This window comes from Peromyscus maniculatus, chromosome 14 (genome assembly GCF_049852395.1).
Source record: "Peromyscus maniculatus bairdii isolate BWxNUB_F1_BW_parent chromosome 14, HU_Pman_BW_mat_3.1, whole genome shotgun sequence".
Lineage (NCBI taxonomy): Eukaryota > Metazoa > Chordata > Mammalia > Rodentia > Cricetidae > Peromyscus > Peromyscus maniculatus.
This window is the reverse complement of record NC_134865.1, coordinates 86,571,203-86,587,358: the sequence shown is the minus strand read 5'-3', so window position 1 is coordinate 86,587,358 and position 16,156 is coordinate 86,571,203. Positions and strand designations below refer to the sequence as shown.

Genomic DNA, 16,156 nt, shown 5'->3' with positions numbered 1-16,156 from the left:
TATGAAAAGCAACCTTGATTTGGCTCAAACTGTGGTAATGGTCATGGTCATGCTCTTGCCATTGGGATTAACCCTATTTGTATAAACATTTAGGTTAATTCTCCTTTTTTCTAATCTTGTTAGGTCTATCATTGCACATTCAATAAGCACACAGGAGATTCAATTATATTCTAACAAAACCGTTGTTTTAATATTTCTAATTGTTAATCAAAGTGAAGACCCCAGTCTGTGAACATATGTTTTGTGTGCCTTTAAGGGATATGGTCTCCATCAACTTTCTGATTTAATTCTTGAGCCTCCAGTCAATAATAAATTATCCAGGGCCACAATTGAAAACCTGAATTCACATGAAAGTGCTTTAATTCTTAAGGGATTGAGGGCAGGAGAGAGGATAGATCTCCTGTAAGAAAAGGAAATAATATAGACTGTTTTGGATGCATTGGTGGTGTCTGGAAGGGAGGATCAAATGGAGAGTATGAGGACAGGGGAGAAAAAAGAGAATAAGGGGAAAGAGAGCTAAAAGTTAGGGCCACTTGAGAGTCAGTATGGTAACCTAATAGAGTAGAAGATTCTAAAGGAGAGATGTAACACCAACATAAGCTACAACTCCTTTGAATTAAAATAGTATCTGGCCTGCAAGATATGCTAGGTCAGTGGTGGAAAAAAGCTTGTGGAAGTAACCAACAATATCTGATTTGACATAAGATGCCTTCAAGAAATAGAACCCATATTCTACAGTACTTGAATGGCCATGACTCTGAAACTAGATAGAACAGGAACCTAGGATGAAAATAAGTACTACAGTTCTATAAAAAGAAGATTATAACAAAATCACTCACAATCACTTTCTGCTACACTCAAAGATCAGTTCCTTGCTCAGCCATTATAAGAGAAGCTTCCTACTGCAGCAGATGGGAACATATACAGAGACCCACAGTCAGACAATATTCTGAGAGTGAGAGATTTTTGACACTCAGGACTGTTTGAGATATGTTCTTCAAATCCCCTCAGTGCTCATGGAACACTGAAGAAGAGGTGAAAATAGTGTAAAAGCAAGAGGTGATAGAAGCACCAAGGAAATAAGGTCCCCAAAGAAACAGGATAGTTGCACATATGAATTCAAAGAGACTGAGGCAGCAATTGCAGAGCCTTCATGGTGCACCAGATGGGGTCCTAGAGATGAAAGAATTGGACCCACATGCCCAAACCATACCCAGAAGCTATCTCCAATTGATGACCATTTGCAAATGAAATAGTTTCCTCTAAGGGAGTCTCATTGAGGAAACCAAACACTCTTTTCTTTTTTTCCCTTATTTTTATTAAGAAATTTTTTCATTCATTTTACACACCAACCAAACATCCCCCTTTTCCCTCCCCGCTGCTCCCCCCAGCCTGCCCCTCCCAGTCCACCCCCTGTCCCATCCATAAGAAGGCAAGGCCTCCCATGGGGACGCACATCCAGTATAGGCAAATCAAGCCCTTTCCCCTGCCTCAGGGCTGCAAGAGGTGTCCTATCATAGGTAGTGGGCTCCATAAGCCCCCACTCATGCACCAGAGATCAGATGGATTCTGATACAATCTTCAGGGGGCCTCTCAAGCAGATCAAGCTGCACAACTGTCTCACTATGCAAAGGGCCTAGAACAGGGAGGGAGGGAGAGGGAAAACAATGAAACAGATCCCATGATAGACAGAGACATCATGGGGACAGAGAGAAACCCAGTGCTAGGGAAGTTACCAGGAATCCCCAAGGATGACCCCAGCCTGAGCCACTAGCAATAGTGGAGAGGGTGCCTGAACTGAACTTGCTTGCCCCAGAGATCAGACCGGTGAATACCCTAACTGTCATCACAGATCTTTTCTCCAGTGACTGATGGAAGTAGATGCAGAGATCCACAGCCAATCACCAGACAGAGCTCCAGGAGTCCAGTCACAGAGAAAAGGGGGATTCTATGAGCAAGTTCATCAGGATCATGATGGGGAAACATGCCGGGACAACCAAAGCAAACTAGAGGGAACTCGTGAAATTTGGATCAATGGCTGTGGAGCCAACATGGGACTGGAAACCAACCACTCTTAAGCATAGGCTTCATGTCTAAAAGTAGATGGTCATGGAAATCAAATTAAAATGCATTTTTGGAGGTCCCTTTTCTTTTAACATCACATAGTTTTTATCATTTTATTTATTTGTTTATTTAATTACCTCTTGTTTTATCCAAGACATTATGTTCAGTTGCATACATAATATGGCTAATATTTTTGTGTTTTTATCCAATTCCAGAGTGAGTGCATCAGGAGGTCTCAGCATCTGCACCTCTCTTCTGTCTTTTCTTGGGCTCCTATCCTTCTGGTTGTTTATTTTGACCTGCTCTGATGTGTCCGTTTTTGATTGTCCTCATTTTATTTTATTTAATTATTATTCATAAGAAACCTGTTTGTATTCTTAAAAGAGTCAGGGAGATGGTTTGTCTGCAGGGAAGGAGAGGAGGGAAGGATTTGAGAGATGAAGAGAGAGGAGAAACTATATTCATGAGATATTATATGAGATAAAAATCTATATTCCATGAAAAAATATTTGACCATAGGTTAAAAATACTAGGCGGTGAGGAAAGAGGGAAGGACTCATATTACACCCAAACACTGACACATATTACAAACTCCAAGAGGTGCCTAAGTCTGTACAAATGCCTGAGGCAGAAAAGGTCCTATTTATTTAAATCCTTAGTCTCTGTGGTTGGGCTATCACACACTTGCTCCCATGGTTCTGTCAATGTCTAACCTGGGTGGGCTAGAGCCAGGACAGGATAAAGAATGAATGGGGTTCCTGAGTAAGGTTCATGGTGTGCAGAGTTCCCAGCTGCTTCTCTCAGCATCCCACAGCCTGAATGGAGCAAGAAGTAGATGTGGACCCTGGGTAACAACAATATGACAGTGCCAAATTTCCATGAAAGATGCAAACCATCACATGTGTGGGAAAAGGAAGAAAAAAAGCAGGAGCAGTGTGAGCTTACTAATCAGAAAGCAGGAGCTCAGGAACTGAGTGTGAGAAGAAGGTTGACATGAACTAAGACTGCAAAAAGTGTAGGAGGAAAAGAACGTAAGTGAAGAGGTTGTACTAGAAGTGGAGGTTGGTCGTCCCAAAGTGTGTTTCCTGGGATCCCTGTAGTCCCCATGCTCTCTTATTCCAGACTCACACTACAGGAACTCAGATACAGTGATGGCCACAGCATAACAGACAAATAGAATACTGTCCATCCTCCCCATTTATAAAGACAAGGCTGACTCCCCACATGCAAATGCATTTTCTAGCTCTAAGTTAAATCTCTTCCTGGACTGTGGGAGCTCACATCTCTCTCACAGGAGGCTGACCGCTGAGGAAGAGGAGGTGTAGCCTAGAAGATGACACTGCTGGGTCTTCTGTGTCTGGTGACAGGCCTTCCTGGTGAGTGTTACTGTTTCACACATGTATCCATGAGGGGTTGTGACAACCTGTGATTGACAGAATTGTCTCTTCTTGTCTGAAGGTATCCTGTCCCAGGTACAGCTTCAGGAGTCAGGACCTGACCTGGTGAAGCCCTCTCAATCACTGTCCCTCACCTGCTCTGTCACTGGTTTCTCCATCACCAGTGGTTACTACTGGAACTGGATCAGGCAGTCCCCAGGGAAGAAGCTGGAGTGGATGGGGTACATCGGTTCAGGTGGTAGCACCTACTACAACCCATCCCTGCAGAGCCGCATCTCCATCACCATAGAAACATCTAAGAACCAGTTCTTCCTGCAGCTGAACTCTGTGACCACTGAGGACACAGCCACATATTACTGTGCAAGACACAGTGAGGGAACTTCAGCATGAGCCCAGACACAAACCTCCCTGCAGAGGAGGTCTGGACCAGCAGGGGGCGCTCAGCTCTTACCAAGCAGAGGAACTCTAAGAATTTAGAGCTGGAAAGAAAAAAAATTCTGGTTTTCTCTGACTTTGCTTCTCCTACCCTAAGAGGAGGGAGGCTTTGGCATCATTTCTCTCTCTGATCATGAAACTGTGTTTTTGTAAAATCACATTTACCTATTTCTCATTGTTACTCTCAAGATGCTGTGTGTGGTAATACTTTTAGTTTTTTAGTGGTGAATCTAGTCTTTATCAGCTGTGCCCTGTTTGTTCTTAGAAATTTTTTTATTTAATAGCTTCAAAAATAGCTTTTTGAAACTCAGCTGTCCTCAGCATCATACTAGTTGTCACATAAAAAATGAATTCTTTTGATTCTCCATGCATACCCTCAGATACATCTGTATGTCAGAGCACTTGCTAGAGTATTGACACAAACGAGTTGTTGTTATGCCTAAGGAATGTGTTGTAGACTTAAATGGGGGACCATACATCACTGAAAGAATGTTACCAACCCTGTAATGCACAGCAGGGATTTCATGAGGTCCACTGTGCATGGCTCTGGTAAAGACTTATATTGGTGAAATTATTAAGGCCAATCCATGTAGTTAAAAGGAAGATTTATTTAGTATATAACTTACAAATGAAGGAATAGGTAGGTTGTGGGGTCTGGAGAAGGTGTATTGCAGTCCAGCGTTGTTCTCTGGAACTCTGCTCAGTCAACCTCCACCTTCAAGGGTCCAGGAACAGAGATAGCGCTGGCCCATCCAGGTCTCCGGTCTCTAGGTGCCTCCCTTGGTCCTGCCTTGTAGGCATGATGGTTGACCAAGCCTCAATGGGGGTTGGAACATCCAGATCAAAGCCGGAATGGATACCCACTACATACTTTGCTTTTATTCACTCTTGATTTTGGATTTTTTTTTTTTTTTGGTTTTTTTTTTCGAGACAGGGTTTCTCTGTGTAGCTTTGCGCCTTTCCTGGAGCTCACTTGGTAGCCCAGGCTGGCCTCGAACTCACAAAGATCCGCCTGGCTCTGCCTCCCGAGTGCTGGGATTAAAGGCGTGCGCCACCACGCCCGGCTGATTTTGGATTTTTTTGTACAAAAAGTACATAGTTTTGCATTGTGGTTAAAAACAAATGCTCATGTGTTTACAATGATAATTACTATTTTTTAAATGTGTCAGTAAAGATGCCACTTGTAATTTAGCAAAGAACTGTATAAGTTATGTGTGTAGATACACCTGGGCCTGCACCATTAGTGTTTGATCTGTGATTGGTGATCTCCTCCTACAGAGTTTCACAGGAATGGATACCTAAGCCAAGTGCAGACACTAAAACACAGTAATTCATCCAAGTGGAAAATCAAATCAGGAGATGAGTGGCATTATACCATGTGTCACCTAATCAGTTAACAAGATTCATACTCAGTTATGTGATGCTTTTTTCAAATTCTGAATGACCACTTGGGAAATCCTGTAAAAACCAAAGTTGAGAAATAATGGGTGAAAAATATCGCAGAAATTCTCATACTATCACAAAGCAGGTGGCAGAGAGTGCACAGGGGTGGGGATCCCCCAAAACCTGCACTGCACATCTTCTCCCCAGTGACAGGACCCGTTTTCCCTAAGGCGACCCACAGACAAAAGATCAGGGATAAAGACACAGGGACTCAAAGATGAGGTTTTCAGAGATGAAGAAGTAGATGGACATCCAGCCAGGCCAGCCAGGTCTCAGAGACTGTCTGCTATTGTGAGGATTCTCTAATGAGGGCCATGCCTCCAACTAAACAGTGCCAAGTGGTCCTGGGAGGAAGTCACAGCCTGGAGGATGGAGGAAGGAGAGGAGGCCACCTTCATGTTCACTGGGCAATGTCTGGATGACAGGATCCACATGAGTTCTGAGTTGTTTGGGAGTGGGTTAACAAGGTCAGTATCAAGAAAACATCCCTGAGGACTGTGCCTCTAGTTCTAGGCATCACCAGGTAAATCACCCTGTCTAGTCAGGAAAATTGACCTGCACTCTGTTTCCCTTTATAACCTCTAGTGACTCCCCAAGAAGAGTAACACCAGCACCCAGTCTTAGCCTGAAAGCTGAGCCCTGGCTGAGGTACCCTCATTTCCTTTACACAGGAGTCTCCATCGAAGTATGTGTGTCCTGGAACTGCTTTTCTGCCTGGTGGCTGTTCCCTGCAGTATGTTTAAATAAAGGAAGCTGGGCATGTAGTCCTATTTTTTGTTTATGATGAACAATGATTGTCAATATTCTCAGGTTCACTGTCCAAAGCATGGCTGCAGGAATCAGGTCTGGCCTCATAAAAACTTTGCAGACCCTGTCACTCACCTGTATTGTCTGGTTTCTGTGTAACAAATCATCACATTCACTGGGTCTAACAGCACACAAGAAATGGTTAGAATATGCTGGCACCATACTATGGACTATTGGAGACACAGTTTGTAATGGGGATTTCCAGCAGCAGTATCAGTAGAGATATCTCCTATATCCAAGTTTCCTTAAATCTGCATTCTAACCCCTATCTAATTGTGCCAGCAACATGGTAGGAGACTTCAGCGTGAACTCAGACACAAACCTCCCTACAGAGGAGTCCCAGGAAAAACAGAGACACTTAAGAACTGAGTAGCCTAACTCAGAAATTCTAATTGCTGCTCACACCATAGGAAATTAGGAATTGTCTCCATGTGCTTCCTAAAAAACAAGCATATGTCTGTTTACATTTTAGAATATGTTGTTTCCCCTTCCTGTTAAAAAGTCTTCTACAGACCCTTTGGTGTGTCATAGTCTATGAGAATTTCTATTTGCTTAGTTTCTGATAAACATATCATTATTTCACCTTGAAGCACCACAGATATGCATTTGTCTCATGCTATCAGATGAAATAATCAAAAGAATAAAGCTTTTCTAAAGCTTTTCATGTTTTCACAAAGATCTGTAACTTTAAGACTTGGTGTTGATAGCATCAATGGGAAATAACAGGGTATTTTAAATAATTTACTAGCATTTCAATTTATTTCCTCTCATAGGGACTAGAATCCAGATCTTCATTGAATCAATATTATTATCAAGATAGATGATAAAACAGGATGTCTACTGTTTCCTGCTTCCAATGTGTTACTACTCTAACACAGTAGAGGTAATTAATTTTTTTCAATCAATGAATATTAGAAATTTGAATCCTTTCAATGATTAATTTGCAACCCTTATCCCATGCAATAATTTCTTTCAAGATGTTTCTTATATGCTCAGCTTGTGGAAAAGTCTGAGTGACCATTGTGCACATGCCAGCTCATGTCATCTACTGTCTCTTTCCTAACTCTCTTCCAGTGGCAACGGATTTTTCCTTATCACAGTTTGCTGCCTCCTGTTGGTGTTTTCTTGTTAACGTTGGCTCCATGCTTAATGCAATGCAACTCTTTGTTGCTGATGAAGCTAGGAAATTTGAAAAGTTTTACCTGTGAATTAGAGAATCATTATTGGGAGAAGTGATGTTTGCTGTTGAATTAGTTGTGTTACAGAATTCTGTTATCTGTAAAAGGAAAGAGAGTCTACCAGTGCAGACCTGAGCCTTGTCTAGATTCTATTATCATGACAGCTTGTGTTAAGTTAGTTTGGGAAACAAACACACTATACAATATGGGATTACTGAGATCAAGACCAACCCAACTCACTGAACAGCACAATATGAAGATAAAAAACTAAGGGATCCATGGTCTGTTATCTAATGTCCATGTGAAGGTCAGCCCACATGGCTTCCAGGGACCTATGATGACCACAATGGGCCTGCATGTTGATCATGCTCTGGAAACAAGGTGTGTTTACATTAACTTCTCAATATCCTCCAGGTATACTGAAGTAAAGAAGTAAATATTTGAGCAATATTTTGTGAATATGAAATGAACTTTTCCCCTAGGATTTGGGCAAAGAAATCATTCAGCAATGATGTGAGTCCAGTTGACATTAACCTTGCAAGGACCAGCAGTTTCAGAGTGAGCCAGGATTTTCTGATCATGGTCAGGGAGAACTGCATTTAACTAGGCCAGGATGGAGAGGCCACAGCAAGACTAATGCTGTGACAAGTTTATTGTGACCAATAAGACTTTCAAGACTTTTATGTAAAACAATATAACAGCACTTTCTATGATCATTACAATGGTACATAACAGGATACTATACTGTTTGTAAGTTATATGGATATAAAATATTAATACCTATGACCAATTGTCTTGTCAAGCTTCTACATGCTTTGAGGACCTCGAGGGAACATAAAGAAATAGAGGTGGGACTGAAAGCTTCACCACCTGAGGAAGCAGTTTGGTTCATCAAGAACTGAAAGGCACACAGTGCCCCAGGAGACATGGACTCTAACTTGGAAACCTATGACATGTGCCTCTTAAGGCAGCAAGACTAGACCAACTACATGATTCTCTAGAAAATACAGTGAGCCCAGCTAAACAAGATGCTTATTTTTTTCCTAAGCACAGTTATTTGACATGTGGTAATTCTTTGTAATAATTCTATAGTACCAGTGAATAGTGTGGAATGGATCCACATGCCACCATGGAAGACCACGGCATTAGAAGAATATTAACAGCTATATAGGCGCTTGAAATCAGTCTCTGCATATCCATTCATTATTTCCAGTAAAAGAAGAGCCAGTCCTCCCCGTGGCTGAGCTCTCTGAGTACCAAAGTAGCATGGATGTGTCTCTGCTCAAGACAGACAGAGAACCTTGACTGTAAGCCATGGCATCCCATCCTGCAAGGGAGCTCAGGACCAGCAGGGAAACAATGTAATCAATAATCAGCAGAACAGAAGTGAGATGAGGTATGGACACAGTAGCTTCTTTGGACACATTTCTTAAAGTCTATTCTCTGAATAACACCTACTGCAGTCTCCAATTTTCTATTTTTTTTTAATTCAGGCTTCAATTTTCAAGCACAGTAGAACTTCTGCTGTGGGATGTTCTGTATGTCCTGTGGGAGCCTATTCTAGGGTTCCCCGTGGCTTTACCCAGCAGGTCCGCATAGATGATGATTAGGACCATGGGCCTGAGTGCAGGTTTCTGAGATGGTCTGCACTTGGCTTTGCTGTGGGATGGTCTGTATATCAAGTTGCTCTGTGTGGTCAATAAATAAAACCTGACTGTCCATGGCTAAGCAGGAAGTCTAGGTGGGACTAACAAAAGGAGAAATAAAAGAACAGGAAGGCAGAAGGTGTCACTGCCAGCCGCCACCCTGACAAGCAGCATGTAAAGATGCCGGTAAGCGACGAGCTACATGGCAAGGTATAGATTTATGGAAATGGATTAATTTAAGCTGTAAGAACAGTTAGCAAGAAGCCTGCCACGGCCATACAGTTTATAGCAATATGTCTCTATGTTTACTTGGTTGGGTATGAGCGGATGTGGGACTGGCAGGTTACAAAGTTTTGTCCTGACTGTGGGCAAGGCAAGAAAACTCTAGCTACAAACTTCCTTATCAATATTATACAGATTTTTATTTTCTTCTTTATTTTATTATGATTGATTTATTTATTTCTGAGTTTTGAAAAACATGTTTTTTTCATACAATGTATTCTGATCAGTTTCCATACCCAACTCCCCCCAGATCCTTCCCATGTTCCTACCACTCAACTGGATGACCTTTCTTTCTCTATATAGAAAACAAATATATGGACAAAAAAAAGAACTTAGAAAAGAAAAAAGCAGGAGAAACACACACCTGCAAACTTCTGGAAAAACAAATATTAATTGCTTGTACATTAAAATAAAGATTACAAATTCTCCTAATACATGAGGTTTTGAAATTTTCATGCACAATTGATTATCCTAATCACTACCATTACCTGTAAATCAGTTTTGTCAGGAAAAGGACTAAATGTCTCATGTTGGGATTCTATTGTGAGATTAGGCCTTGATTATATCCACAGAGCCTGCATAGGTCTCAGGAATGGCTACTTCCTCAGAGAGGATTAGGATTTTGACCTCAGCATTCTGATGCCTGACCAAGGATTTCTCTACCCTTTTTTTCTCCATCTGGCCTAGGTCCTTATCTTACAAGTATCATGACTCATAAATGTGCAAATCAAGTGAGACTATAGTGATAAAACAGAGATGTTCACATCCCACAACAACATATGATTTGTGTCCTCTGCACAGTCACTGAGCACACAAGGTCCTCGCCATGAAATGGAGCTGGATCATCCTCTTGTTGGTGGCAGTTGCTACAGGTAAGGGGCTCCCAAGTTGCTGACTTGAGGAGGGTCCATCCACTCAGGTGACAATGACATCCACTCTGCCTTTCTCCCCACAGGTGTCCACTCCCAGGTCCAGCTGCAGCAATCTGGGGCTGAGCTGGTGAGGCCTGGGGCCTAAGTGAAATTGTCTAGCAAGGCTTCTAGTTTCACTTTCACTGACTACTATATACACTGGGTGAATCAGAGGCCTGGACAGGGTCTGGAGTGGATTGGATGGATTGGTACTTGAGGTAGTAATACTGGCTATGCACAGAAGTTCCAGAGCAAAGCCAAGCTGACTGTAGATAAGGCCTTGAGCACAGCCTACATGGATCTGAGCAGCCTCACATCTGAGGACTCTGAAGTCTATTACTGTGCAAGACAGGGTATTGTAATTCACATCCTGAATGTGTCAGAAACACTAGAGGGACAGAAACCTGCCTTAGGACTGAAATATTCGATATTTTAGCCTGGAGACTTGATCAGAAATAATCATTTTGAATGTGCATTGGTCAGTAGCCATCTTTGAACAATCCTATAGGATGTTTGTCACTAAATCAAAAGGACATCAGAGAACAGAGTAATGCTGATTCAGGATGCTCCCTACAGTACTCCATACCTTGACTATATCTTTATAAATGACCACCTCCGCTGACATGCTTCTTCCAAAATGAAGCAAAAACAACAACAATAACAACAAGCCCTGGTAACACACACACACACACACACACACACACACACACACACACACATACATATACATATACATATATATGTATATATATACATATATATATATATATATATATATATATAATTTGTTATATAAATAAGTCCCTGTGACTAGAAAACCAATTAGTTTACCATCTCACCTGGCTCTTCCAAAATCCATTAGCAACCGCAGGTTGAGACTTAATTGGAATGTCTGTTTAGCTGCCAGTACATTTATTATCCATCTGTAATTTATTATCACAGTTCATCATTACCCTACTTTATCCTCTGGACCATTTCCATCAGATCACATGATACTCAGGAAGTGTCTTCTGAACCAATAAAATGGATAGAAATTCCTTGTCCTCCAAGGCCTAGAGCCCTCCCAGTCTCAAGTGTACATCATAAACTGTCAACACCTTCATGATTTCTCTTGTTACAAAATAAACCATTGTCAGGATAGAAATGAAAGGGGGTCTTCCCTACCTGTGAATTCGGGGGACTCCTCAACAGAAAGATGAAGACTGGTATGAATGTTGGGTTGTTGTCAGATTTGAACTGCATAAAAGCATGCGTGTTTCATAGTGCTGACTTCTGTGAGGAAATCCTGGATTTCTCAAGGAGTGTGAAAGCTTCCATCCTCCACAGAATTGCACCTCTTGAATTCCCTGATGTACCACAGTCAAACATGTTTCCTAAGACAACATTTTTGACCTTTACAGGCTTGCTAAGAGATTAAAAATCTGTCTACAAACATTTCAGAAGAATACCTACACAGGAATGAGATGCATCAATTGGAGACCATGTTCTGTCAAAGTGAACAGTTAGGGACACAGTCTGATATGGAATATTATTATTTTCAAATGACATCAAGTTTATATGATCAATAACTTTGCTAAATATCTTTGCTGTGAGACAACAAAATCTAAAACGAAAACAAATTAGTTACACGGAGCCTGAGGAGCAGGTGCTGAGACCAGCAAGGGTGTTTCCTGAATCTACCCAGAGTTGATTCCTCTCATTTAAGCACATACAAGGCTCAGGAAACCATTATCTAGAAAAACAAAAGATCTGACATGGAGAAGTTCAGTTAGTTCCTAGAGTCTATGACACTGTCCTGGGCATGCTCCAATAACAGAAATGACCCAGTTCAAAGGCCCTCTCAATCCCCATGAATGAAGATTATCTCACTGTAGAATGAATTCCTCAATTGGAAAACTAGGAACTAACAATCTGGTCTCACAGAGAGGCAGTTTCAAGGCTCTTCATGATGAGACTCACCCCCATTCAGTATAAGAGTGTCAGGTCCTATGGAGGGGACAGGCATGGTTAGATGGAAAGACAGCAGAGCTGTGCCCCAGAGTGGAGGCTCTAGATTCCTCTCCACCTTTTGGAATCATACACATGGTTCCTTTACTACTCTGAAAATGTTTTAAAATACTGACCTGATGTGTAGGAGTGCTACTTCCAATACAGCTGACTCCAGACTAGCAGGAAATATAAACAGAAAAGTTCAGACTTTTAAGAGTTGTTTACAGAAGTATAATAGAATATAGAATTTATATATCATGATTTTTCAATACTGGGTATCCCACACCAGATTTTGCATGAAAGAACACTAAGCCACTCCTTTGAAAATTATTTCTTCAAATATGTATCTGGATTCAACATTCATAGATCTTTGCTAATCCTTCTTAATTATTGACATTGTATTATACTGGTTTCTGTGTGGCAAATAAGCAGAGTGGGGTCTCTGTTCAAAAACAATAAAATAAGATGTTAAATTATATATCAATTGTGTAATAAACAATAGATAATTTTTTAATCTTTCTCTATTACTTAGTATTGTGCCTTCCATTTGCTCTAGGCATTCATAGGTCTAATACTTCCACCACAAACTCATTATACTGAGGCAGGGGGTTATGAAATCTATCTCAGCAGGCTTCTTATGTCACACAGAACTTATCCTTGGGACATTGGCAATGGCAGAAGCAGACCATTAACACAGCTCAGAGGAGCTGACAGGGAAAGGATCCATTCCCAATTTCCACACCTTGTCAGAATTTCACTGATGGTACATTATAAAGGAGCAGACAATGATCATGCAGGTTCCAATCCCAAACTCAGTCGCTGTGTCCTTCATTACTCTGCTTCTCTTCCATGAGGCTCTGATCCTCAGAGTGAACTAGCAGCATTGCTAAGTGCTCCAGCAGACAATGCTGAGCTGACAGTTTTGTTAATGGTCACATATATAAAGGGCAGAGAGAACATGTCAAACATGGTATTGTGTGAAACTCAGTATAAACACAGAAATGGGGTTCTTTCCTGATTTGTTGACACAACCTATAGAGATCTCTCCTAATTCTTTGAAAGGCCAAGGTGAATTTATTCTATATATAGACAGCAGGGGTGCTTTGAGAAACTTCATAGTTTATTCTTGTGATGGAAACACAACTATTATACAAATGGAATATACACCTTTTACAGTTTTCAACATTTTCATCCATCAGAGAAATATAAATTAGGAAAAAGATTCAGATTACATCTTATCACAGTAAGATTGACATTTACTGAGGAAACAGATGACACCAAATGTTGATGATTCAATGGAGAAAAAGAAACCATGATGCATGGTTAGTGAGAGTGTGAACTGTTGCATTCCCTATGAAATTACATCAGGAATTTCCTCTAAAAGTTAAACATAGAAATGTCAGATGGCCTAACTAAATTATTCCTGAGTAGAGACCTATGGACTCTCTACTGCAAAGATGTCAGATCATTTTTATTCAGCATTGCTCTCTTCAGAGCATCTGAGTGCAGAATCAGCCTAAAGCCATATCAGCTGATGAATGGATAATAATGATGTGGTTTAAGCTTGTCTTCTGTTCTGTGGAGGAACCTACATGACACCATTTTAATGGCAGCCACTATTATGCTGTATTTTTTAAAAATAAGTTTTTAATTACTGTGAGAGTTGAGTTGCTTTCTGGTTCCTAGAACCAGACCTTCCCAAACCCATGTCCTTGATCTGTTTTTGAGAATACCCTGGAAACTCCCTGACACTCCCAGTATCCTCCTAATCAAATGGTGGGTGGCAACATGTTGTTTTTTTAGCCTTTTGTATTTCCTTATTGCATCATTGTCTCCTTCTGTAAAATTACTCATGAAATACTCCTTAAAAGAGGCCCAAGAAGAGGGTTTAGGGCTGCTCTATTTAACCTGAATTAAGATTCAGTCCTGGCCCAGCTCTTGGGTTCACACCAATAAAAATCAAACTTGCTTCAAATTTGGCTCAAATTGATAGTGGTCTTATTCTTGGCATTGGGATTAACACTATCTAGACAACATTCAGCTTCATGCTCCTTTTCATTAAACTTGTTAGTTCTCTGATGGCAGATTCAACAATCACACAGGATAGCCAATTATATTTCTAACAAAACAGTTAACTTATCATTTCTATTTGCTGATGAAAGTTATGTTCCCTGGTCTCTCAACAGAAATGTTTTGTGTCCTTAAGTGCTGCAGTCTCCATCAAATGCCTGTTCCTATTCTTGAGCCTGCTGTCAAGAATGAATCATGCATGGTAAGAATTGAAGGCCTGGATTCAAATGAAAGAGCTTTAAGTCTTAAGGAACTTGAATGGAGAGAACAGAATTCCTGTAGGAAAATGAACTGTTATAGATAATTGTGGATGCATGGGAGATGGCTGGAAGGGAGGACCAAAAGGGGAGGGTGAAGAAAAGTGGAGTATCAGGGAGAATAAAGGGCAAGAGAGCTAAATGTAAGAGCCAGTTGAGGGGAAGTATGGAAACCTATCAGAATAGAAGAATCCAAAAGACGAAATGTAACATGAACACAGGCTACAACTCCGTGGATTTATAGTGTTATCTGACCTGCAAGATATGTTATGTCAATGATGGTAAAAAGCTTGTGGGAGTAGCCATCAATAGATAAATATGACATAAGGCTCATACAAGAAATAGAATCCTTACTCTACACTGCTTGAGTGAACAATAATCTTAGCTTAGATAGTCAGAAACCTAGAATAAAAATAAATATTGTTGTTCTATAAAAGAAGATTGCAATAAAATGACTCCCAATGACATTCTTCTCTACTCAAAATCAGTGTCTTGCTCAACCATGATGAGAAAAGCTTGCTCCAGCAGCACTTGGGAACAATATAGAGACCCACAGACAGACAATATTCTGAGAGTGAGAGACCTAGGACAATCAGCACTATATGAGAAGTCTTCATCAAATTCCTTCAAGGTGGTGGAACACAGGAGTAGTGGAGGAAAGAGTATAAGAGCCAGAGGGAATAGACCCACCAAGGAAATAAGGCCTCTAAAACAACAGGACAGATGCACATATATATTCAAAGAGAGTGAGGTTTTATGCACAGGGCCCTCATGTGTCTGCACCAGGTGGAGTCCTAGAATTGAAAGGGGAAGAAGACACTGTGCACATCCCTAATTCAGAAGCTACCTCCAGTTGATAACCACTTGCAAATTAAAACTTAGTTTTCTCTAAGGGAGTCTCTCTGAGGAAACCAACTACTCTTAAGAACATGCTGCATGTGTAGCAGTAGATGGTCATCAGAAATCAAATTTCAAAGCATTTTTGGAGATTCCTTGACACATAATATCACATGGCTTTTATCATTTTATTTATTTCTTATCCAAAAGTTCCTCTGCCTGTATAGTACAGCTTCTAATTTAATGTTTATGGGAGTCCAGTGTATGTAAATCAGGAGGTCTCTGTATCTGCACCTGTTTCTTAGATCTGTCTTGGTCTCTCTTACTTCTGTTTGTTTTATTTGTCTGGTTCTGATGTGTTAGTTTTTGTTTGATCTCATCTTATTTTATTTCATTATTATTTATTAGAAGCCTGTTTGATTTCTAAAGAGACACAGCAAGATGGGTTATATGGATTGGAGGGCAGGTGGGAAGTTTCAGGAGTTGAAGAGGTAGGAGAACCTGTAATCAGGATATATTCTATGAGAAAAATATATATTCAATGAAAAAAAGACTTACTTTAGGTCTTTAAATCCTATTGATTTAGAGGCCTTATTTCCTTGGTGGGTCTAATCCCTTCTGGCTCTTATATTATTTTCTCCTCTACTTCAGTGTTCCATGACCCTGAGAGGATTTGATGAATACCTCACATATAGTACTGAGTGTCCAAGGTCTCTCACTCTCAGAATATTGTCTGTCTGTGGGTCTCTATATGTGTTGCCAAGTGCTGCAGGAGGAAGATTTTCTCATCATGGAGGAGCAGGGCACTGATCTTTGGGTGTAATTAAGAGGATGAGTAAA

At 40.7% G+C, this 16,156-nt stretch overlaps 1 pseudogene; it reads left to right on the top strand.

The window, feature by feature from the left end:
* Window positions 1-3,397: 3,397 nt before the first annotated feature.
* LOC102924938 (Ig heavy chain V region 3-6 pseudogene) lies at window positions 3,398-3,851 on the top strand (annotated as a pseudogene).
* Window positions 3,852-16,156: the final 12,305 nt, after the last annotated feature.